This window comes from Anabrus simplex, chromosome 1, assembly GCF_040414725.1.
Source record: "Anabrus simplex isolate iqAnaSimp1 chromosome 1, ASM4041472v1, whole genome shotgun sequence".
Taxonomy (NCBI): Eukaryota; Metazoa; Arthropoda; class Insecta; order Orthoptera; family Tettigoniidae; genus Anabrus; species Anabrus simplex.
In genome coordinates, this window is record NC_090265.1 from 1,532,519,940 (window position 1) to 1,532,547,681 (window position 27,742).

Here is a 27,742-nt window from a genome sequence, read left to right on the forward strand (position 1 = left end):
CCTATATCTGTTTCATTCATTCCATCCCTGACCCGGTCAAAGACTGGAAAACAGGTTGCAGGTTTTCAATAACGTTTCTAAGCTAGTACGACTTCAGTATTGAGATGAGTACATGGTAATGATGTTCACTACAATGTTAAAATGGCACGGCTACTCTTGGCAACTCTTCTTGTACGACGAATTATTGCTTCATTATTTTTATTTTTGCTACCATCTAACGCTATTTTGATTTACAGGCCTAGTACCTACCATACACTTGGGCCAGCCCTAGACTGAGTAAGTTATTTTACTTAATTTAAATAAATTAATAATAATAGAATCTCATTGAGGTCATTTTAATTATTATAGATTTTACGACATGCCGGTATCAGAATTTTGTGCCTAAGCCAACGAGACAGAATTATTGTATTTAAGAACTCTCAAATGTCACCAATGTCATCCAGATTCGATGGCGATATTTTTTAAACAGAACTACGGCTAACTACCTACTTCATGTAGATAATATTTATATAAAATTAAATATTAAAAATATTCAATACAATTTATAATTTATTATATTAGTACATGTTTCGTCCCCTAAGGGACATCATCAGCTATAATATCAAAATACAAAATAGATATTATTAAAATTGGCAAGATACATTAAATATATTGATGTATGGTACGACATTTAAAATACAATCTTAAATCAAGAGTGCTATTCACAACAGCGGTCATTTAAGAATTTATAAAACACAACTGTTATTCCCAAGAACATTATCAGGAGTTTAATGGATAATTCAAGTTTTTTTAATCGACCATATGACTTATAATTGTAATTTTAATGTGTCTTGCCAATGTGTCTTGATATATTAATGTTAATTTACTATACCTGATGATGTCCCTTAGGGGACGAAATATGTACTAATATGATAACATTTGAACTGTATTGAATAGGCGGACAACTTGTTTATAATATTTAAGATTATCTTAAATATTTTCTATATGATATATAGTAAATACGGGATTATTATTATTAGAAATGACGCTGTTAAAGCTTGTTATATGTAACTACCTACTTACCCATATCAATGGACTAAATTATCTGTCTGGCATGTACTTTAAGTACAATATAATATCATAAAAACGCAACTTAAAGTAATATTAAAGGAGTCGTCAAACATTCGTTGAATTAGCCTTCAGTCGGCCCACAAGATGAAATCCATGGCTGTATTAACTGCACTGACGGGTAAAATCCTTTCCTCAGGTCACGTTCAGACATCTGGTTATACATGGACAATCTTATTTTTAATTACCTTCAATTACTACAGGATGTGTTTTTCCCCACATTGCTGTATAAGTTCGGGACACCTCCAGGCGTTCTCAAACGTTGTGAACGAGGAGTGACGACCACAGAAATATAGCTGAGTCTGTAATACTTTCCACTTATATGTATCTCAACGTCTCACACATCTTTTCTCGTTTACCACTCTTAATCATCTTTTGTTCTTTACTGATTTCTCCAGTATTAGGTTTGCAAGACTTACGATTTTTTTAAAATTCTCAGTCACTTTATTTAACTGAAGGGCTGAGTAGTTCAGAAGGTAGAGGTGCCGTCATTCTGTGTTCGAGTTCATGAGTTCGACCTCGTATCTGGCATTTGAAGGTGCTGAAATGCGCCAAATTTCCTGCCACGTAAAAGACCTCTTGCGGGGCGAAATTCTGAAACTCGGGTGACTCTGAAAACCGTAAGAGTACTTAATGGGACGTAAAATGAAAGACATCATTATTTATTTCTTTAGGTGATGTTTTCATTCTTCGAATCGTCTCAACTAAGGTTAGTAATACATGCGAACATGGGTAATAAATAAACGTTAATAAAAGTGAATTTCTAATCTCTACAATGTTCAGAGTCAAGTATATGCCAAAAGAGGAACCGTGCCCCAAGTACGTGCCTATTCTAAGGCACTAACCGGTCCGTTCTAGTAATATTGTCATAAAAAGCCGGTACCCGCGTTACCCCGTTACTCGATCACTCAAAAACGGATCTTCGTATTACCCGGGTACTCGTAGCTTACAATAATATAATCGCATGACAAGCAGAAATATGAATAAAGTCCAGCTACTCGAAAATGATCGTAAAGACTAAAATAGTAAAAGGGAAGGTTAGTGTTCTAAAATATATTATACCTTCCGTAAAATCATGTAACAGAATTTGTTTTACTCTTTTTCCGAGAAAGCATCTACTTAAAAGAGCTTTCCCTACAGGGAATAGGTACGACCTAATTAAACGAGTTGAAATAATTGTACTTTAGTCATATAATATTATTTAGTCTTCCGGATAAGTTCCTTGATTCAAAGCTGCCTCTGTGGATCCGTGGTAGAGTGTCGGTCTCCGAATCCCAAGATTCAAGAATTAGTATTTAGACCAATATTTTAATTTGTCGGCCAAATACATATAAAAAACAAAGTAACATATAAAGGGCCGAAATTTATACATATCCAAGCAGTGGACGAATCTGTTGAAAATTTGAGTTGAGTGTTCAACACACTGCAAACAAATATTTTAAAATAAACAATTGATTTTAAATATAAATAAAAAAGAACATGTTGGAAGCTCAAGTGAGGCTTTTAGAAAAATTCTGTTTCAACGTAAAAATGTAATTAATCAATTGATTCTATGGCCATGGACAACTACGTTTTCAGTGACAGTAATGTTAGACAAACTGGGCTTAATCGTTAGCGTCGATCCCAGATACTTGAGATAAAGCCAAGAATTCTAAGCTCTGACACGAATTTCAGACTAGTTTCAAGAACTTTAATTGAGTACTCGAACCTCAGTTAGTACGTTTGAGAAGATCTGTTACAGTCCTATAAAATGAACTTGCTTATTTCAGAATCGCATATTCACACTAGACTCACACATATTTTCACACATACCGTATTCCAGACACATTAAGTAAAAAGAAATATTGGACATCTTGTCTCCAGCCGTTTGTTTAAAAGTTAACAAAAGTGAATTCCTAATATCTTCAGTTTTTGCAATGTTCAGAGTCAAGTATATGCCAAAAGAGGAACCGTGCCCCAAGTAAGTTATGTAGTCTTCAGCCTTTGATGATGACTACCATTCAGTTAAAATAGTGAAATGTTGCGTGTTGGACAAGATCTGTCTTTCTCGACAGTAGGGCCGCGGTGCGGTACCAGGCCCTGGCATCAATCATACTGGGCCGTGAGATATCCACTGGAAATATGTCATTTTATTCTATTTCCCACGAACAAATGCCTTATAGTGGAAATTTTCTTAGGAGAGTATTTTTTAATGATTATGTCAAAAAGTTCAGGCCCGAATCGTCTCTAAACCCTAACTTCCACCTATAGTTCATTCCACGTTAAGAAAACGGTATTGATCTTATGACAACAGGGTTGCCATATCGAACGGCTCTGCTCAACTGCATTACGGGAAATGAGGCATATAAATGTGTGAAATTCAGTATTTAAGTTCAAGATAAAAAGCGGAAGAAACTAAGCTGCAAATTATTTTTATAAACTAAAGGGGGTGGCAGCTTACAGGGGCTATTTTTGGTTTGTAGAGAATCAGAGGTAAACTACGGCACATAAAAGATCTCAGCATTGAAGTGTAAGGCAAATTGGAGGAGAAAATAGAAAATAAATATATTTTATGAACTCGAGGGGCGAGGGATGCATTTAATTGCTCACAAAAAATAGTAAAAATTAAATGCGATCGTGAAAAAAGTGTTAAAATGCGTTTACGAAAGAACAGCTCAATAAAAAACCAAGCACAAATAAAACACACGGCTTTTTTATCAGTACAAGTTATGCCATGAAGTATAGCTGCACACCACAACACCAAAATCCTCAGTAACAACTTCTGTGCAGTACGGAAATAATAGAACACACACAAATACTATGCAATATACAGTACAACCAACTCTCATTCAACACAAGACAATTACGCACTGATTTAAAGCCTAAAACCACACACACAACAAATAAATACTATAAATGACTTCACTACAGAAGTGAGCTGCCGGCGGTTCACAGAGTGAGGAACTACACAAAGCTCGTACCAGCGCAACAGAAGAAAAGGAAAATGAAGGAAGGCAACGAAGCGATGGATGTTCCTGCCATTGTGCTTCCTCCCTACGAATATATTTATTAAAAAAGAAAATCTTATGTAGTTATTTTAATAATTCATGGGCAAAATGCCTCATCCTTTTTATCTCTTTCATAATACATTAAAAGTACAATCTAATGTCCCTTAATCACGAGGAATGATGGGTGCCTCAGAAGGGGTGTGTTCACTCCTTGTAGGTCCATAAGAGCAGCACTGTTTTCTTAAAGTGGAATGAGCTATAGGAGCATCTGTGTAGCAATTGTCGGTAATCAAGTCACCTACTTTTGAATGATTTGAAATTTTCAGGAATTGAAACCTTTCAATATTCGAGAAAGGAAGTAACGCTGTTTATAATTGGTCATGAAAATTGCCTTTAAGTCGATGGGCGGCGAATCTTCTGTTCTGAACAATGAATGGAATTATATATGTGTTGCAGATGTCCGTGATCAATTCGTCAGCTGAGGAGTATAAACGAAAACTCACTCTCGTTCAAGATTAAGGCAGTCCGTATCTGGTTCTCGATACTGAGCAGTCGCAGTGAATACTGTCTCTTCGCACATTAACACTGTAGTGTATTAGTGGTTGTTTCGAAATTATAGTGACGTATTTTTTTTCAAAGTAATAGGCTTAAATATTTAAATGTCAATATGAATATAAGACAAGGGACTATGCTTAATTTTGGTATTGAAAGTGTCCTACTAAAGGTGCTTGTGACGGATCTCTCTCAAGTCCACAATGCTATTTCGACTCACCGTCAGATAGCTCCTTAATTCTAATCACGTAGGCTGAGTGGACCTCGAACCAGCCCTGAGGTCCAAGTTAAAATCCCTGACCTGACCGGGAATCGAACCCGGGGCCTCCGGGTGAGAGGCATGCACACTACCCCTACACCACGGGGCCGGCAATGATGCATTAAGGTCGTGGCAATTAGCCTGTGTTAGGCTATTGTGTGAAACGAAATTTTAAATTGTTGTCCGTGTACTTTCGATTGAACGTAGACATATTATTCTGTGTGTTGGTAGTTTTATCCTCCTTTTACTTATAGTCGAAATGCAAGGTACAGCCCCAGCATTTGCCTGGTGTGAAAATGGGAAACCACGGAAAACCATCTTCAGGGCTGCCGATAGTGGGATTCGAACCTACTATCTCCCGGATGCAAGCTCACAGCCTATTTCGTGTTTAGACAGACTCAAAATCTTATGTTATATTAATGGAGTCGACACCGAAAAGGAATGGTTTCCTTCTTAACAGACTGTCTCAATCTGTTAAATTATTAATTCTATAAAAATGATGCTTTAAATGTGATTTTTTAAAAACCATTTTTCTATGAAATGGGATAGGATCATCGGAATCTTATTTTCCATTCAGAAGTTCACTGGCTATACCACGGTAAAGTTCTGATGAAGTTATACTAACTTCGGCTCTTTGTATTTATTATGAAAAGTGACCTGTTCCATTCTTTCTTGCAAACGAAACGGGTAGCCAACTGCGCATATCTCACTGATATGCTTTCTTACAAAACCGAGATAAATTTCCAGCGTTCAGACACAACGATATAATGACTGGAACAATTATGGAATCCTTCAGAACGAAATTCAAGTTGCGGCGTAATATAATAATAGAAGGAAACAATGAAATATTTCAGCAGTACTCCGCTTACATTTTAGAAGCTTCTTCTGCGAAAGTTAGCTCTGTTCCGTATGCCAAGATATATCGGTTAAGCTCGACAGTGGGTCAAGGATTGATGCAATTGTAATTGATTTTGCTAAGGTATTCGATCTTGTGCCACATGGCATCCTCCTTAACAAGTTAGCGCGTACGGGCATTGACATCGGGGTTGTGAAATGGTTACGAGAACTCCTCAATGGAAGAACTCAGAGGGTGCACGTGGGAGAAACGATATCTTCACCAAGAAGTGTTACCTCTGTTGTGGCTCAGGGTAGCGTTATTGGGCCAATTCTTTTCATACATTTCATGAATGATATGCCTGATTCGATAAAATCGGAAGGGCGCCTCGTTGGCGACGACTGCGTCATATACCGTGAGATAAAGACAGAGAAGGACGAACTATTGCTTCAGCAGGATTTAAATACGATTGAAAAAAAATGGGCGCATGAAAATTGAATGAAAATCCACAGCGGAAAAAGGCAGTAAGTTGTGTTTCAGTAAAAATAAAATGGCAGGGAAAGAGGGATTACGAAATTGGAGGGGAAGGTGTTGTTGAAGTTGATAGTTGAGTTGATAGTTGTAAGTACTTAGGTGTTACTATTACAAACGTTTCAGAGCAAGTGGGAAATGTAGTTAAGAAATCCTGGAGATAGTTACATTTCATTATGCGGAATCTCAAGAAAGCTAATTCACGTGCCAAAAGTAAAGCTTATAAATGCTTGGTAAGACCGATTTTCGAATATGGATCTACGTGCAGCGATCCGTACAGGGTGGGTTTAATAAATTCCCTAGAAAAAGTTCAAAGAAGAGCGATGCGTTTCGTAACCGGGAATAGGGGGAATACCATTAATTGGAAAAGTCTTGAATCTCGAAGAACTAGAGCTCTCCTGTGTGGTCTATGTAAGAGCTATACGGGAAGGGCTGCCTGGAGTAGTATTAGGAATAGGTTGGAACCTCCCTCATACTTATCGAAAAATGATCATAAGCATAAAATTTGGGCCAAAAACAAGCATACGGACGTCGGCAAGTTTTCCTTCGTAAACTGGGCCATAAGGGATTGGAATAAATTACCTGCAGCAGTTTTTGATAGATTAAATTCTGGTATCAAGTCATTTAATAAGACTATTAGTGCTAGTGTAAAGTGAAAAGTAAAAGTTGTAAATTACGGACACTGAGTTTGTGATTTTCTGCTTGGTTTAGATTGTGAAACTAGTAGTTCTTTCTGTGGTATTCTCTTACCATGGAATTGCTTGTTGTACTCATGTTGTTGTACCTGTTGTTGTTGTTGTTGTTGTTGTTGGGTAATTACCATTGTTTTGTAACTTTATTTTATTATCACTTGTAATGTTAAGCTAGTAGTAAGTTCAACCTGTAGTATTGTAAGCTGTAGTGTTAAGCACTGGGAAATACTTAAGTTTTGTGTGAATTTGTATATGATGATGATGGATCTAGAACTGTAAACCAAATCTAGTAGTATTTCTTGTAATATTTTCCTTCCAGGGGTTTGCTTGTTGTACTGTTGTTGTTCCTGTAAGGTAATTATGTTTTTAACTCTACTTTATTATCACTGTGATGTTAAACTAGTAGTGCTAAGCACTGGAAATACTTAAGGTGTACGTGAATTTTTATACGATCATGCTGGATTTAGAAAGTTTAACTAGTAGTATTTCTTGTAACATTTCCTTTCAATGAAATTACTTGTTGTACTCTTGTAGTTGTAGTTGTTGGATAATTATGTTTTAACCTTACTTTATTATAACTTATAATGTTAAGCTAGTAGTAAGCTCAACCTGCAGTTTTGAAGGCCGTAGTGTTAAGTACTGAAAATAATGTTGTGTAAGAAACTGTATATGATGATGCTGGATTTAGAGTGTTTAACTAGTAGCATTTCTTGTAATATTTTCATCATCATCATCATCATCATCATCATCTGTTTACCCTCCAGGTTCGGTTTTTCCCTCGGACGTAGCGAGGGATCCCACCTCTACCGCCTCAAGGGCAGTGTCCTGGAGCTTCAGACTCTTGGTCGGGGGATACAACTGGGGAGTATGACCAGTACCTCGCCCAGGCGGCCTCACCTGCTATGCTGAACAGGGGCCTTGTGGAGGGATGGGAAGATTGGAAGGGATAGGCAAGGAAGAGGGCCTTAAGTTAGGTACCATCCCAGCATTCGCCTGGAGGAGAAGTGGGGGAAGCCACGGAAAACCACTTCCAGGATGGCTGAGGTGGGAAGCGAACCCACCTATACTCAGTTGACCTCCCGAGGCTGACTGGACCCCGTTCCAGCCCTCGTACCACTTTTCAAATTTCGTGGCAGAGCCGGGAATCGAACCCGAGCCCCCGGGGGTGGCAGCTAATCACGCTAACCACTACACCACAGAGGCGGACTGTAATATTTTCTTCCCATGGAATTGCTTGTTGTACTCTTGTTATTTGTTTGTTTGTTTGTTGTTGGGTAATGATAATAACTGTACTTTATTATTACACTACTGTAAATGACCATTGCCACCGGGATATTCCCATTTGCGATGTATTTGTTAATAATAATAATAATAATAATAATAATAATAATAATAATAATAATAATAATAATAATAATAATAATAATAATAATACAGGATTCATTTTGAGACATTATGATAGCCCACTTGAGGAGGTCGTTGTTATTGCTTGAAAAGTGCTCTCTCCTAACACGAGTATCCCCGTAGGCAAAATATGTGGGTTGTGAGCCCCTTTGATTTGAAGACCGATATACAACTTTTCCCATGCACAAACTCTTCTACTTTTCAACAATTAATTAATTTTTCTACATGCCCCATCATTTTCATTGAGTATTAACAATCTTTATGATTACACCGTACTTAATTATGGTATTAATATTTGTGGTAGATAAATGTAACTCAACATTTTTAAATGTATTTACGAGTAAATATTCTGTGACCAGGCCCTCCTCTTACGGAAAATGAATCTACCAGGCAGCAATCTCTCGAATGCTGATAACCACGGAGTTAAACGACTATCACTCAACTGAGTTCTCTGCCTCTCTTGCTAGTTCATCAAGTTAGCTCATGAGGTTGATTCCAAGTCTCAGGCTAGAGTACAATTCCCTTGACGAGTAGGGAATCGAACCAAGGGACTAAAGTAAGAGATATAAATTACAGCTCTAAGCGTCCTGACTGACTAATTGTCATACCATACAAAATATGCACGCTGTAATTTCTACACCATGTTCTAGAACGGGATCAGTACAATAGACCTCGACAAATAAGCCACTAAGTAATATTCTAACTCCCTGTTCGATGTGCCTACTGCTATAATACACCGTGCTTCCCGTTGTATTCACAATGTGAGTATGTATCAGTGGAACAATTGCACAAAGGGAAGCAATTTCGTGGAAAGGAATAAAGAGCTTGAACTCTGGAGAGCGTATTGTTCACTTTAGAGCAAAGCCACCCACAGAAGCGAAAATGTTAATTGCACGGCAAATACGAGGAAATTACTCACCATGTTAGTGGAAATATCTTCTTGTTAACAATATTATAAATGAGACAAGCAGAGAGTATGTGCTTCGCAAACTGTTCCTCGATGAGAACAAGGAGGAGGTAAATATTAGCAGAACATTCGTAAATGAAACATTTATTATCTGAACTTGTTCTCATGTAATTAACTTTTTAATTGATATTTAATAAAAGTTGTATTCGTTACAGAGCAGTATTGTCTACTGTATGAAGTTAGGCTGGGCATTTAGTCGGTCCCAGTGAATGAAACCATCTTATTTCATTCATCTTTTTGCGTTCTCATTATATATAAACTGATCTGCATTTAGTGTTGTCACCCTGAAAGCAGATCCTCTATGAATTATTTAACTAGTCCTTTTTTAAGCAAAATCAAAGACGTTACAAAATTATCGAACATGTCCCTTCGTAATTTATGTCAATCCCTAAATCCTCTTCTTATGACAGAATACCCCAATTAGTCCCCGTGAATTCCATCTTCATATTCCTTTCTTTCCCAATTTTAAAACTCCACTCAAACTTATTCGTCTACTAACGTCATTCTACATCATTTTGCTACTGACATTGCGGAACATACCACTTAGTCGAGCAACTCGTCTCTTTACTCAAACATATTTCCAGCCCAAAGACTGTACTATTTTCATAACACTACTTGTCTGTCTGAAATCACCCAGAACAAATTATGCTGCTTCCCTTTAGATCCTTTTTCCATTTCTCGAATTAAAACTATTCTTGGTGACGGTAAAATAAACTGAACAAAGCTGTAATTGTGGTCTTACCAGTGACTTATACGTTCTCTCCTTTTCATCCTTACTACAGCTCCTAAATACACTCATAATTTTGTGAAGATATCTGTGATCACTTTTTACATCCTCTTTAATGTGATTACCCCAATGAAATCTCTTACATTACCACCAAGATACTACAGCAGTCGCCATGAGCTGCATTATTTCGGTAATCATAAGGGACTTTTCCTCTTGACAAAACTTTCATTTGCCGGGCTGAGTGGCTCAGACGGTTGAGGCGCTGGCTCCTGACCCCAAGGTGGCAGATTCGATCCTGGCTCGGTCCGGTGATTATTTGAAGGTGCTCAAATACGTCAGCCTCGTGTTGGTAGATATACTGGCACGTAAAAGAACTCCTGCGGGACTAAATTCCGGCACCTCGGCGTTTCCGAAAACCGTAAAAAGTAGTTGGTGGGACGTAAAGCAAATAGCATTATTGAAGCTTTCATCACACTTACCTCTCGGTCACTACAGCTCTTTTTGGAGTTGTTCATAATTCTATCCTTTATTGCTCTATACAGTAGAGCCTCTTCCTTAGAAAGCCCATATCTATAATTCCGGTTTTTAACCCAAACTTATAAGAAAATATATAGGTCCAGTAACACTGCCTTGCTGAAGCCCATTCTTAAACTTTAGAGGATCATATAATGCTTTACCTACTCAAATTTTCTTAGTTATATTTTCTAGAAATATAGCCACTCACTTATTGACGCTTCTGTATAGTAAAATAGCCCTCATTTTCATTAGTCTCCCATGATCTACCCTCTCAAAATAGCGGTCAATAGCGGTACTGTCCATTTCTCCTCCTAAATCTAAAACATCCTCTATGTCTTGCAGGAATCCTACAAGATGAGCCTCTTTGGAACAACCTTTCCTAAAACCAATCTGTCTTCTATCAAACCAGTTGGTAATTTCACAAACACATTTAATATCAAAAGAAAGGGGTCCCCATCTGCATATAATGACTTATAATTATTTTCTAACTGTTGGACTGAGTTCAACGTTGCACACGTACATTGAATGGATGCTGATTTCCGATATGACATCTAACAGTTACATATAACTCACATATTGTCAGAAACTCTTTGATTTGTGGATGAGTTGAATTGTTAACAAAGTACCTGTAGCAAAAAGCATTCACTTTGTAAGAAAATGTGTTAATATTTTATTTTCCTTTTGCTTTTTAAGATTATTACGATAATAGAGACAAAATATACTGCTAAAAAGGACGTTGGTCATATTTTTGTATGTTCATACCACCATGATATACTGCATAAGCAGTAGATTGAAAGAAAGATGTGCCATGAAAACAATCATTCTTGTAACAATTAAGAACTGAAGTGAATAGTGTCCTTTGGATACTCAATACATGACATCATTGGTCCATGGCCATACACCAAAATAGTTACATGGTAATTAATCGTCTTGAAAAGGAGCATTCCCACCCCTCTCATTGATAATAGTTTCAAACGCTATATCATGCTTCTGACAAACAGCCACACAATCAGGTGGGCAGAGGTCGTCACTCTTTCAAAACGGTATTCTTAAGAAATTGTAATATTGTGATATATTTCTAGATCGAATAATTTGCTCCAGCTAGCCACATTCTTGTCCGATCGGATTATAACCGGGACTTCTGGATGGCCACTCGATTCGTTCCACACGGCGCTCTTGCAGTTGTCTATGAACAATTTTGGCATAGTGTGCTCTAGCATTATCATGCTTGAATACCTTGTTTTCTCCAAGTTGCCTAATCCACAGTAAATACATTTTACTACAGATGTACTTACAATAACGTAAATGATGTCCCTAAAAGTGCCAGTTTACCTGATTTAATTATGACATGTTATTGGTGGAAATTTCATTGGTTATTTGTGAAAATCACCTAATATTATCAAACCAAACATTATGCCAATGCAAGTTGCAATAATGGAGATTCACTTACGTGAATAGATTGTGCGTGAAACTTACTGTAATATGCAATCCTACAACAATACTAGGCATTAAATACTTTTATTGGAAGGTGCCTCTATTCTATTCTTCTGAGGAAGGAAATTTGGTTACGACTTTAGTTGTTCCAGACTAGATTTTACGAATGTATAGTGGGATGGGGATTGAAATATTACACCAAAAATATGTCTTGTTTATATAACAGAGAGTTCCACTGCTATCTGAATGTTTGGAAGGTGTCAGTGTCAGTTGAAATGTACTAATGCCTCAATTTAAAATGTATGCGAGGGTTGGTCTCTGTGGACGCTCGTGTGGACCGAAGTAGGTAACGAAGGAACCTGTTGTTGATTGCGCGTACACTGCTTATAGAAGGCTACTGGCAGAGGTACATTGGTAGAATGCAAGGGGATGCTCAGAATACCGTTTAGGATCTGTGGAAACTTTTTCCGGGGATTGGAAGAGTTGTCAAGTATCCTGACATGGGCTGACCAAGGAAAACAAACCAGAATAGGATCCTTTTCTGTGTCTACAAGCTCTCTGAATCCACCAGTTGCAGCATGAGTACGAGTTAGTGGCCAGTCAGAAGCAGACTTCGAGAGGCGAATTTATGATCCCAACGTACCGCTCAAGTACCTGCACTGGACAGGTGGCATCGTGGCAGGAGACTGCAGATTGCTAGAGGTCTTCTGTACTGTCAGCTAAGAAATTCCATTTCGCATCATATCGTTCGTCTGCAAATCTGGAGAAGACGTGGGGGAGTGATTTCATCCGACAGCTGTAAAATCCGTCATACTTTATGGAGATGGGTCTGTTATAGTGTCTTAGCACGAAAGCAAATCCTCTGATCAATTTCATTGGGTCCTTGTTGATGAACATTCACGAAATCTTAGTGCCACATGCGATTTACCGGCGTATAAATGAACTCCCGTGAGGCAAAATTCCAAATTCTACCCTTGGCGTCTCTGAAAACATTGAGAGTAGTTAATGGGACATAAAACCAATGTAACTATTATTATTATTATTATTATTATTATTATTATTATTATTATTATTATTATTATTATTATTATTATTATTATTATGTACTTACTTACTTACTTAGTTACTTGTTTACGTACAGACACATCCATTTCTTTTAGTTACTTGTACATGCTTCTTTTATTAGAACACTTTATAGCCTATTGGCTTCTTGACTCCTCTCCTTTACCTTACTCTATGGTAGAGTGTAAGACTTCGAATCCGAAGATCATTGATTCAAACCCAGCACAGACTTTAGGATTTTTGAATGGTGGAAGAAAGTCCATTACATCCGTGTCGTAAGTAGCCGGCATGTAAAAATTCTCAGGTGACACATTTGGTGTTTACCTAACAAAATACGTTAAAGTCTCTGGTAAGACCCCATCTAGAGTATGGTTCCAGTGTATGGAACCCTCCCCAGGAATACTTGATTCAAGAACTGGAAAAAATCCAAAGAAAAGCAGCTCGATGTGTTTTGAATGATTTCCGACAAAAGAGTAGCATTACAAAAATGTTGGTAAGTTTGGGCTGGGAAGACTTGGGAGAAAGGAGACAAGCTGCTCGACTAAGTGGTATGTTCCGAGCTGACACTGGAGAGATGGCATGGGAGGGCATCAATAGACGAATAAGTTTGAGTGGTGTCTTTGAAAGTAGGAAATATCACAATATGAAGATAAAGTTGGAACTGAAGAGGGCAAATTGGGGCAAATATTCGTTTATAGGAAGGGGAGTTAGAGATTGGAATAACATACCTAGGGAGATGTTCAATAAATTTCCAATTTCTTTGCAATCATTTAAGAAAAGGCTAGAAAACAACAGATAGGGAATCTGCCCCGTGGGCGATTGCCCTAAATGCAGATCAGTAGTGATTGATTGATTGATTGATTGATTGATTGATTGATTGATTGATTGATTGATTGATTGATTGATTGATTGATTGATTGATTGATTGATTGATTGATTGATTCAACTGGACCGCATCACAGCGCCTTCCTTCCTTCCTTCCTTCCTTCCTTCCTTCCTTCCTTCCTTCCTTCCTTCCTTCCTTCCTTCCCTCCTGCATTTCATCCTTCTTTCTTTCTTATGTATTCAGTTATTTACTTTCACTTTTTTCTTTTTTGCAAGTTGCTTTATGTCGCACCGACACAGATAGGCCTTATTGCGACGATGTGGCAGGAAAGGGCTAGGAGTGGGAAGGAAGCGGCCCTGGCCTTAATTAAGCTACAGCCCCAGCAGCCATCATTTATTGTTAATCTAGGCATTTGCTGTACTCGTTTCTTTTTAATTATTTACATTCATACTTACTTTACATGCCTTTGCTGGCAGGACCTAGTGTTTACAGTGCACTATGTCTTCTGGTATAGGCTAGAGCAATTTTGTTACTTTCATTGGTCTGTCTCTGTCTTATCCTTGGCTTTGACAGTATGAAAGTGACTGAGGTATGAGCGATGCTATTAATGCCATTGCTTCTGCAGCCAGTCCCTGCTATAAGTGGTGTGAAAATATTGCTCATAGGATCAGTTGGTGCATGTATTTCAGTGGGCTTGGAGACTGATATGTAATAGCAACTTCTGGCTCGGTGAGGAAAACAACGGGAAACTACCTCACTTCTCATCTCCCTAGTAAGCTTCTTCAGTGATGCCCCAGTGATGCCTATGCCATCTATGACAGCTGATGGCAGAGCTGTTGAGGATCCAACCAGCCTTAGGGCTGAAGACTGAACAAACATACATACACTTACTTTACTTTCATACGTACGTGCTTGTTTGTTTACTGACTTCAACAGACAATCAATCACCATTGATCTGCATTTAGGGCTGTCGCCCAGGTGTAACATTTCCTGTCCGCTGTTTACCTAGTATTCTCTCAAATGTTTTCAAAGGTTGGAAATTTGTCAAACATCTTACTCGATAAAACTCCAATCCCTAATTCCTTATAAATGAGTATTTGCCCCAAGTTTTTTCTTGAATTTCAACTTTAACTTCATTTTGTGATTTTTAAGAGAATAAAGCTTATTTTTCTAATTACGTACTTGTTTACTTATTAAATTAGTTCCATACATAGTTACGCTTTAATTATTCATTCATTTCATTACTTATTTAGTTACCTACATACTTATTTTAATACTTCTTTTACGGAATTTACATGTTTAGTTATTACCCTATTTAGGCCTACTTATGTACTTGCTGACATATTTAATTTACTTATACTTCTCAGAGCCTCAAATCTATAACAGTCAACGATCACATACTATTTATCTGAGTAATGTCTCTATTACGGTTAACATCATCATCATCATCATCATTAATGAATGCAAGAATCAGATATTCAGTGAGAGTATCTTAGCCGTTTCTCGTAGTAATTAACAATGCATTGAATGTCTGTTAATACTGAAATTTAGCACGTGTGAGGTATTGCTCATTGCAACACGCAGCTGCGTTAAAAACTCCCTTCCTTTCACGCTGATAACACGTGATATCTCTCACGGAGAGTGTTTTATTAATAATCAGCCTCCAGAGCCAGTTTCGCACGTAAGTATATTGTCAATGCGTATTATCATACCTATGACGGCTTGATTTACCACCGATCTGATAGTTTAATCCTCTCATTGTTGGAGGACACGTGGACGGTTAACGCTTCAAGTAGTGCGAAGAACAGCGCTCTCTCCCTTTGGAAGCGGCGGAGTTAATCTGACGTAAATGTAACGTATCGTTCCCTTCTTTCAGACAATATGTGCGTCCTTCAGTCCGTTCCCCAGGTCTCTTCTCAATGTCTACACAGTTGTCCGCCTCTCTCGTGGTATAAAAAGTGATGTATGTATTTTGATCCAACACTAGGGTACGCACAACTAGTGATGGATTAATCGAATACAAAATAATCGATTATTCGATTATTTCATTTCATTCGATTATTTTTCCATTCGATTATTTGTTTAAATGAATGGCGCAATCGAATAGCGAGTACTTTTTTCATTCGATTATTTTTTCGATTATTCATTCGAAACTCCATTCGAATGTATGAGGCAATCAAATATCGAATACTATCTTCCATTCGATTATTTTTCCATTATTTTGCGACTATTCATCCGAAACTCCATTTGAATCAATGAGGCAATTGAATAGTGGATTATTTTTTCGATTATTCATTCGAAACTGAATTCGAATGAATGAGGTAATTGAACAGTGAATGCTTTCGAAATAATTGAATGAAACGTGATTATTTTTAATATTCATTCGCTTCAACCGAATGAGTGATTCTACCGAAACCATCTGATGAGACATTTGAATGAACGGTTTCTTAGGAATAATAGAATCAACAACGATTTTCCCCATTGTCAAGAAAATGATTGATAAATTAATTGATTGAAATTGACTGTTTGAGGGAGCGTGTTAGCTCAGTGACGTAATCGCTGCCTCCTGACAGAGAAGGACTGGGTTCTATTGCCGGTCATTGTATATTGGTATTATTCGAAGTCCATGTAAAATACGATGACTCGTGGCTTGTAATCGTGATACTGAAAGTCACGTAATACTGGAAACTAGGTGTTTTGACTCCTTGAAACGGAGTCTTTAATCACTCTCCGCCTAGTTTCGGAATAGGTAAAGTTGAATTTGAACTTAAAACAGCTAATACTACTAAATAGAATTTCAAAATTATATTATCTTGTCGTTATAACAATACAGTATAAAATGTTACATAATATTAACATCTACAAAAGTTTAAAATACGTTTCTTCTGTAGTGAATACCTGCCGTTCGTTTCCCAAACATAAATTGCTTTATAAAATATACATGCAGTTTTAACGAAATAGGAATCAAAGAAATAAAAATTCTGTTAAACAAATTAATATAAAATTTCACATAAAATTATCAAAAACCTGTCGAGAATAAACAACTGCTGATGATGCTTGTTGTTTAAAGGGGCCTAACATCGAAGGTCATCGGCCCAGAATAAACAACTAATACACGCACTTGAAACATAATGAAGCGTAACACAAATTTATAACTACCTGTATCTTGGTCCAAACACTTCTGTATGAAAACAGTAGATTGTATAAATGAGAAAATTAAAAAGACCGAAGAGCTACTAATGCTGGCCTATCCAAAACAATAAAACAAAGCACAAACTTCCGTAAAAAGAATCATAAAACATAAAAATACACTTTATGAACTTGCAAATGAAAATCCACAGCCTGTTCCCAGTCATTCGATCGGGTCAGGAATGGAATGAATGAAGCCCCACCTAGCGGCGGGGATAGGAATTGTGCCGGCTGCCGAAGTCTGTCGCTCTCCTCTGGGGCAATGATTAATGAATGATAGATGAAATACAATGATACTGTTGAGTGTTGCTGGAATGAAAGATGACAGGGAAGACCCCAGAACCCGGAGAAAAACTTGTCCCGCCTCCGCTTGGTCCAGCACAAATCTCACATGGAGTGACCGGGATTTGAACCACGCAACCCAGCGGTGAGAGGCCGGTGCGCTGCCACCTGAGCTACGGAGGCTCAATATCTTGTTACTATAAAAAAGTACACTTGAATTTCATTCAACCATACCAAAGCTAGGGAACCCGTTATAGCACACGAAAAGTACAAATTTAACGTGCATGTGTTGTATAACAGAAAAAAGGAACAAAATATAAATACCACTGTACAAATACCTTCAGTATCAGAACCTTAGCTTCACACACACCGTAACTCCACAGTAACATTCATGGGGAACTTCGAAACTATATGCGCACTGGAAACTGTATACAACCTCCAGTAAAATGAATCTGTCCGCCTCTGTGGTGTAGTGGTTAGCGTGATTAGCTGCCACCCCCGGAGGTCGGGGGTTCGATTCCCGGCTCTGCCACGAAATTTGAAAAGTGGTACGAGGGCTGGAACGGGGTCCACTCAGCCTCGGGAGGTCAACTGAGTAGAGGTGGGTTCGATTCCCACCTCAGCCATCCTGGAAGTGGTTTTCCGTGTTTCCCACTTCTCCTTCAGGCAAATGCCGGGATGGTACCTAACTTAAGGCCACGGCCACTTCCTTCCCTCTACCTTGTCTATCCCTTCCAATCTTCCCATTCCCCCGTAAGGCCCCTGTTCAGCACAGCAGGTGAGGCAGCCTGGGCGAGGTACTGGTCATCCTCCCAAGTTGTATTCCCCTACCCAGAGTCGGATCCCTCGCTGAGTCCGGGGGAAAAACCTACCCTGGAGATAAAGGAAAAGAAGAAGACCAAGTAAACAGAAGGTACTGGATAGCATCCGTGGCAAAAAAATCTGTATTCACCTAAGGAATATGCTCATGCTAATCGCATGAGATCGGTTACCCTGTGCAGGCACTTTACTTTGACGCCGTCCGGTTGCTTGCTCATCGATTTCGACGTTCCGTTAGGATTGCTGGTTGGCGAAGTAAACCGGATCGCTCTTGGATCCCTAATTTGTCCTCTTCAGTTCCAACTTTATCTTCATATTGTGATATTTCCTACTTTTAAAGACACCACTCAAACGTATTCGTCCAGTGACAGCTCGGAACATACCACTTAGTCGAGCAGCTTGTCTCCTTTCTCCCAAGTCTTCCCAGACCAAACTTAGCAACATATTTGTAACTCTACTCTTTTGTCGGAAATCATTCAAAACACATCGAGCTGCTTTTCTTTGGATTTTTTCAGTTCTTGAATCAAGTATTCCTGGTGAGGGTCCCATACACTGGAACCATACTCTAGGTGGGGTCTTACCAGAGACTTATATGCCCCCTCCTTTACATCCTTACTGCAACGCCTAAATACCCTCATAACAATGGTCAGAGATCTGCACCCTTTATTTACAATCATATTTATGTGATTACCTCAATGAAGATATATCCTTATATTAACACCTAGCTACTTACAATGAACCCCAAATGGAACTTTCACCCCATCAACGCAGTACTTAAAACTGAGAGTACTTTTCCTATTTGTGAAACTCACAACCTGACTTTTTACCCTGTTAATCATCATACCATTGCCTGCTGTCCACCTCACAACATTATCGAGGTCATTTTGCAGTTGCTCGCAATCCTTTAACTTATTTATTACTCTGCACAGTATGAAATAATATGCAAAAAAACCTCTGGTTCCACTTCTTTACACATATCATTGATATATATAAGAAAACATAAAGGTCCGATAATATTGCCTTGATGAATTCCCCTCTTAATTATTACAGGAACGGATAAAGCTTCGCCTACTCAGAGTTCTATTTGCTAGAAACATAGCCATCCATTCAGTCACTCTTGTCAAGTCTAATTGCATTCATTTTTGCCAGTAGTCTCCTATGATCTACCTTATAGAATGCCTTAGACAGGTCAATCGCGATAGAGTCCAATTGACCTCCTGAAACCAGGATATCTGCTATATCTTGCTGGAATCCTACAAGTTGAGCTTCGGTGGAATAACCTTTCCTAAGCTCAAACTGCCTTCTGTCAGACCAGTTATCAATTTCGCAATCATGTTTTATATAATCAGAAAGAATGCTTTCCCAAAGCATTCATGCAATGCATGTCAAACTTATTGGCCTGTAATTCTCAGCTTTATGTCTATCACCCATTCCTGTATACACAGGGGCTAATTTAGCAACTCTCCATTTATTTGGTATAGTGCCTCTATGCAAACTATAATCAAATAAGTACTTCAGATATGGTAATACATCCCAACCCATTGTCTTTAGTATACCCCCCGGAACCTTATCAATTCCAGCTGCTTTTCTACTTTTCACCTCTTGTATCTTACTGTAAATGACATTTTGTCATAGGTAAATTTTAATACTTCTTTAGTATTAGTCACCTCCTATGTCTGGACATTATCCTTGTAACCAACAACCTTCACATACTGCTGATTGAATACTTCTGCCTTTTGAAGATCCTCGCATACACACTCCCCTTGTTTATTAATGATTTCTGGAATGTCCTTCTTGGAACCTGTTTCTGCCTTAATATACCTATACATAGGCCCTACCCTTCCATTTTTCACTAAAATGTGTATGACCGCCAATTAAGCTTGCCATGATGTTATCCTTATCTGACTTCGCTATATTCAATTTCCTATTAAGTTCCTTCACTTCCTAGTTACTTCCACAGCCATTTCTAAACCTATTTCTTTCCAACCTGTACCTCCTCCTTAGTCTCTCTACTTCTCTGTTATAATATAGTCGATCGTTACCATGCCTTCTTTCCTTCTTTCTTTCATTCTTTCTTTCTTTCTTTCTTAATCTGCTTACCCTCCAGGGTTGGCTTTTCCCTCGGACTCAACAAGGGATCTCACCTCTACCGCCTCAAGGGCAGTGTCCTAGAGCGTGAGACTTTGGGGTGGGGGTACAACTGGGGAGGATGACCAGTACCTCGCCCAGGTGGCCTCATCTGCTGAACAGGGGCCTTGGTAGGGGATTGGATGATTGGAAGGGATAGACAAGGAAGAGGGAAGGAAGCGGCCGTGGCCTTAAGTTAGGTACCATCCCAGCATTTGCTGAAGAAGTGAGAAACCACGGAAACCACTTCGAGAATGGCTGAGGTGGGAATCGAACCCACCCCTATTCAGTTGACCTTCCGAGGCTGAGTGAACCCCGTTCCAGCCCTCGTACCACTTTTCAAATTTCGTGGTAGAGCCGGGAATCGAACCCGGCCTGCGGGGGTGGCAGCTAATCACACTAACCACTACACCACAGGGGCGGACTACCATTCCTTACCACCTTTAAATGTACAAACCCATTTTCACATTCCTCAACGATTGCTCCAAACCCATGCCAATGTCTGTTTACATTTTTATTTACCGTTTTCCACCTTTCACATTTACTTTTTTAAACTCCCTCATGCCTGTTTTATCAGCCATATGGTACTGCTTAACTGTAAAATTGATCTTTACCTTTAGATCTTTGGTACAGTTCAGTTCCTCTCTACGGTGGATGTGATAACTAGGTCGACAGTACACCTTCCTGAATCGCCCACGTAAGTTGAACTCACCATTTAAACCCCCAACCACCAACCAGTCAGTATGTATTTCCTCCAGGGCACACATTGGTAATACTGCAGTTCTTATGCATTCTTTTTGCATTCTTTGTCTAAATTTATCCGTCCCTTTACTAATGTTCTGTGTATTTCTCTATCGCTCATCATATTTCCAACCACCCTTACATTAATATTTCGCAAACGAATTATCCCCGCTACCTCATTTTTTTCCTTCAATCCGCTTTATTTCTCCAACGAGGTCATCAAAGAAATTCTTTTTTTTGAAAGTTGTAAAAGAAGACCATGATAAGTTATCTCTTTCCTTTCTTTTAACTCTCTCTACAACCTTCGCCCAACCTGTTCATAACGGGCTACTTTTATGGGGAGGGATATTTATCCCGAATAACGACTTTTACGTACTCTCCTCTATTTCGTTTTACTCCAAACGCCATAAACCTGTACTTTTAGCTCCCGCCCGCAAGCTCATTTTCATACATCACACCTTGCAAATGCTGGGGCTGTACCTTAATTAAGGCTACGGCCGTTTCCTTCCCACTCCTTGCCCTTTCCCATCCCATTGTCGCCATAAGACCTTACTGTGTCGGTGCTACGTAAAGCAACTAGCAAGTATTTTCACACATTAATTCCCTTACCTCATTGTGTCCCAGTTTACTCGTATACTCTCTATATGCATTCAACATACCGTACATGCCATACTAACTTACTCGTTAGTATATTATATGCAATACTTACAGCCTGAATACCAGTGGCACTTGATTGTTCTGTTTTTAAAAATAATACTCCCAAATAAGTAGCTAATTACACTGACTGACAGAGCAAATGCAACACCAAGAAGGAGTGGTCAGAACTTTATGCCAATTGCAGGGTAGAGTGACGTCACTGAGGTATGCTCATGATGTGAAATGCGCCGCTGTGCTGCGCACGTAGCGAACGATAAATGGGACACGGCGTTGGCGAATGGCCCACTTCGCACCGTGATTTCTCAGCCGACAGTCATTGTAGAACGTGTTGTCGTGTGCCACAGGACACGTGTATAGCTAAGAATGCCAGGCCGCCGTCAACGGAGGCATTTCCAGCAGACAGACGACTTTACGAGGGGTATGGTGCTCGGGCTGAGAAGGGCAGGTTGGTCGCTTCGTCAAATCGCAGCCAATACCCATAGGGATGTGTCCACGGTGCAGCGTCTGTGGCGAAGATGGTTGGCGCAGGGACATGTGGCACGTGCGAGGGGTCCAGGCGCAGCCCGAGTGACGTCAGCACGCGAGGATCGGCGCATCCGCCGCCAAGCGGTGGCAGCCCCGCACGCCACGTCAACCGCCATTCTTCAGCATGTGCAAGACACCCTGGCTGTTCCAATATCGACCAGAACAATTTCCCGTCGATTGGTTGAAGGAGGCCTGCACTCCCGGCCCGGCGTCCGCTCAGAAGACTACCATTGACTCCACAGCATAGACCTGCACGCCTGGCATGGTGCCGGGCTAGAGCGACTTGGATGAGGGAATGGCGGAACGTCGTGTTCTCCGATGAGTCACGCTTCTGTTCTGTCAGTGATAGTCACCGCAGACGAGTGTGGCGTCGGCGTGGAGAAAGGTCAAATCCGGCAGTAACTGTGGAGCGCCCTACCGCTAGATAACGCGGCATCATGGTTTGGGGCGCTATTGCGTATGATTCCACGTCACCTCTAGTGCGTATTCAAGGTACGTTAAATGCCCACCGCTACGTGCAGCATATGCTGCGGCCGGTGGCACTCCCGTACCTTCAGGGGCTGCCCAATGCTCTGTTTCAGCAGGATAATGCCCGCCCACACACTGCTCGCATCTCCCAACAGGCTCTACGAGGTGTACAGATGCTTCCGTGCCAGCGTACTCTCCGGATCTCTCACCAATCGAACACGTGTGGGATCTCATTGGACGCCGTTTGCAAACTCTGCCCCAGCCTCGTACGGACGACCAACTGTGGCAAATGGTTGACAGAGAATGGAGAACCATCCCTCAGGACACCATCCGCACTCTTATTGACTCTGTACCTCGACGTGTTTCTGCGTGCATCGCCACTCGCGGTGGTCCTACATCCTACTGAGTCGATGTCGTGCGCATTGTGTAACCTGCATATCGGTTTGAAATAAACATCAATTATTCGTCCGTGCCGTCTCTGTTTTTTCCCCAACTTTCATCCCTTTCGAACTACTCCTTCTTGGTGTTGCATTTGCTCTGTCAGTCAGTGTATTTTCTCCTCCATTTCACTGCAAGGTCAATTACTCTTCATGCCTGATTCATTGATGTCAGTAGGTGAGAAATCCAAGAGAATTGAACGTCAGATTGGTGATACAAAGCTGGAGCAGGTAAATAATTTCAAGTATTTAGGATGTGTGTTCTCCCAAGATGGTAGTATGGTAAGTGGGATTGGATCAAGTTGTAGTAAAGCTAATGCAGTGATCTCGCAGTTGCGAACTCTGTAAGAAGGAAGTTAGCTCCCGGACGGAACTATCGTTACATTTGTCTGTTTTCAGATCAACTTTACTTTACGGGACCGAAAGCTAGGTGTACTCAGGATATCTTATTCATAAATTATAATTAACAAAAATTAAAATAGCGAGCGTGATTGTTGGTACGAACAGGCGGGAACAATGGCAGGAGGGTACTCGGAATGAGGAGATAAAAGCCAAGTTAGGAATTAACTCCATGGATGAAGCTGTACGCATAAACCGTCTTCGGTGGTGGGGTTATATGAGGCGAGTTGTGGAGGATAGGTTACCTAGGAGAATACAGTAATGGACTCTGTTATGGAGGGTAAGAAAAGTAGAGGGAGACCAAGACGACGATTGTTAGACTCAATTTCTAACGATTTAAAGATAGGAAGTATAGAACTAAATGAAGCCAATTGCAAATAGAGGATTGTGGTGACATTTAGTAAATTCACAGATGCTTACGCACTGAACGCTGAAAGTCATAACGGTGTATAATGATGAGGTATGTATTATTGATTAACATTTCCCTGGTCTTATCGACTTGACGTACGGCCTCTGATGTGAACAAAACTGACAATGAGGGCAATGAGAAGTATGGTGTGGTGGGTAATTGGTATATACAACAATAAAGGCCAAAGAGAGAAAGCAGGTGAAAAATCATTGTTTGTTTTGTGGTGAAATAATGAAGATACACATATGTGAAGAGTGCGGTGTGGAGGGAGATAGAATCACTTAGAATCGATTATATTGATAGTGAATATAAGCTTAAAATATAGAAAGAGAAAAAAAGTACGACGAGTGGATCTCCTAGTAAAATACAGCAAAATTATTTTGTGTAATAAAAATGTGTGTCAAATAAAAATGTAAGAACATAAAATTATTAATGTAAATTCCTAGGGGAGGGCACATGTCCGTGTTAAAATAAATGACTGGCCAAAGTCAATGTGAAACATCGCTTATAGTGCTTAGTCATAATGCGTAGGGTAACCTTTTTACCGCCGGCCAGTACCAAAATCACGCGCATGTGGAATTCCGGTCAGTGTAAAAACGAAATGTAATTTTCCTTGCACTTGTAGGTTTATAGTCTTAGGACTGGGAAAATAATATCAGAACATATTGCTAGTATGTTATAATTTGGCTGTTTAAAATTGCTTATTCATTGCTTTCAAATTAAGTTGAATTATAAATAATTTTACGTCACTGGGATTGTTTATCATAAGTGTATACTATAGGTATATCAGCCCGCTTAGTGAAATTAGAGAGCATTTTTGCATTTTATATATGTTCATGGCAAAATGTTTTTACTTAATTCAACTGTATTTCCTTTAATAATAAATTGGAAATGTAAGGTGTAATTATTGAAATATTTACAATTAATATGCCTGACAAGGTAGATCAATCAATAACTCAACAGTTATATTACTCTTATAATTCATTTCATGGTCTTGAATGTTTCACTATTGTTCTCACTGTTTGTCAATTGAATTTCCCTCGATTGTGTAACCATAGTAGAAGTTCTGTGGCACCTGCGACGCATGTCTTCCCCCAAGCAGTGGATGAAAATCAATTTTAAACTGAAATTGTGTAAAATTTGCCTCGTGTAGATAGGTCCTTCTATTTACGCATGAACGATGCTTGCTTTGCATACCACGTCTCTTCTCCCTCCACTAGAAATGCATGCAAATAATTCAAAAAATAAAAAAAGCATTGCTGTGCCATTTGTTATTATTTATTTCACCGTCCAGGAAACTGCTCTTAACTCATCGTGAGAACAATTGAATTTGATGGATTTGTTTCTGCGTAGTTTCAAAATTGAAATCTATTACTTCTAACAAAGTATGGGAGGAAATATTTAATGCACCTTCTACAAGACATTGTGGACTGTATGGCGGAATAATGTGCGTTTATACGCAAAGCAATGCAACGCAACACAGCACAGTACAATACAACACAACACAACCTGAAATTACTAGGATATTTACTCTTCCAGTGCATGTACAGTAATTGATTGCAGATAGTCTACAAACTGGTATGCGGTAGAATTCAACTAAGAGAATTAACACCGTTCATGAAAGAGATTTAAAATATCTGAAATAATTTCAATATCAGTCAACATTTAATATTAATAATTGCAAATTACCCTCCTACAAACAAGACAGGAATAACTTTTGAGATATTTCCTGTTGTAACCAAGGTTGAAGTTTACAGAACACAACTTTTATTGCTTCACTTTATGATATTTACACAAATAACAGAAATTTATTTTGAAGCAAAAAGGAATATTGAATCTTGAGAAAAGTCTGTCTTTATACAATATGTACAGGTTTGCAGTCTTTATATACACTTCTATCTTGAAAAGATAGTATTTCTGAATTGACACGTTGATAGTCGAGAACTATCTGGCACACTAACATAAATGTTCATGAGAGTCCTTGTTTGTTGAAGTGCCTGAATTCCTAAAAAGCAAGTTCAATTGATTGAAGAAATTCCACCTAGCGAAACTAAGGGAGCTTGCATAACTTAGGTAATGGAAATGGCTTGTAAAAGAATTACGGAACATAGGCAGCGGAAACAGGTAAGGGAGCGGTGACCAGAGGTGAAACCTCGCACTGCCAGAAATTCAGTCCACCTGGTCGAAGCACATTTTCAAGAGGAGTAGCCTCCGTGCTCGACGTAGGGTGTATTCTGGAGCTGGACACCGGGGCAAGTGGGCGATTGAGCAGGAAGGGAGCTCCTATTTATAGTACACTCGATGGTCAGGCACGCGCACTGAGGGCTGCGCGTCGAAGCTAGCAGAATGATACACAGGCGCGCGTGCAGCTGGCTGGCGAAGCGAGACGTGAGCGCCGGACATACAACACCCTCCCCTCCTAAATACGCCGGTACGGCGTGAAACGGCGGCGGCGCTGGCGGCGACTGCGATGCTGGGGCGGAGCTGCTGATGACTCTGTTGTATTGTCCGGAGCTGGAACTGGGCGGAGTGGCGCTGTCTCGTCCTGAAAGGAACCCATTGTTATTAAATGATCTAAAGCGCGTTCAGCAATAGATTTATCTGGTTTAGCAATAGCATCAATAGCTGGACAGGGGCGGTAGCGCAGACGTATCTGATCTTGATGGCGGCAGATACGTTTCTCCGTAGTCTGTATCTCGTATAGACGATGACCCAAAGATCTGCAGATGACTCCAGGTATCCAGAGTGGGTTGGATTTGAATGTCCTGGTGTAGACCTTGTCGTTGAGGGAGAACTTCGTTGGTGAGGTCTTATGCTGGGCCGGAAGAGGCTGTAACAGAGAAAGTAAAGTTCTGTGAGGTCGTCCATGGAGCTTCTGTGCAGGAGTGATATTATCAGCGCCGGGTAGAGTTCTGTAGTTGTTTAAGAGTTGGAGCAAGGCTTGGTCTTTAGTTAAGCCTGAAGAGACAGCTTTCTTCATACTTCTTTTAAATGTTTGTACGAAGCGTTCAGCTTCACCATTAGATTGAGGGTGAAAAGGTGGTGCTAGGATATGACGAATGCCATTATGTGTACAAAAGTTCTGAAAAGCAGTAGCTGTAAATTGAGGTCCGTTGTCCGAAATGAGTACTTGCGGTAAACCTTCTGTAGTAAAGATTTTCTGGAGAGCACGAATGGTAGCTTCGGTTGTAGTAGTCGAATGCATATCCACTACATATGGAAAGTTTGACAGTGAATCGATGACTATTAACCACATGGAATTGAGGAAAGGACCTGCGAAATCGATGTGAACTCGTTCCCATGGAGTAGTAGCAGGAGGCCATGAAGCAAGATCAGAAGACGGGGCGTTCTGATTCAGTTGACAGTGCTCACAATGACGTATTAGCTTTTCGATGGCGGCATCAATACCGGGCCAGTAGCAGTGTTGACGGGCGAGTTGCTTTGTTCTGGAGATACCCCAATGGCTTTGGTGTAATAACTCGAGAACTTGTTTCTGTAGGCTAAGTGGGATAACCACTCGGAAGATGGTGCCTGCTTCTAGTAGTACAACTCCGGCACGAGTCGTGAGACGATGCTGCATACGATGATAAGGTGCCATGTGGGCAGGAAGTGTGCTCTGAAGAGGCCAACCGTTGCGGATGTAAGTACGTACAGTAGCAAGTGTACTGTCCTTATCCGTAGCTTTAGCTATGCAGGTAGCATCAATAGGAAAACTGGATACAGTATCTTCAAGTTCTATGTCCAACTGAAGACATTCAGATTCTTGAGAATCGAAGGCAGTATCAGGACC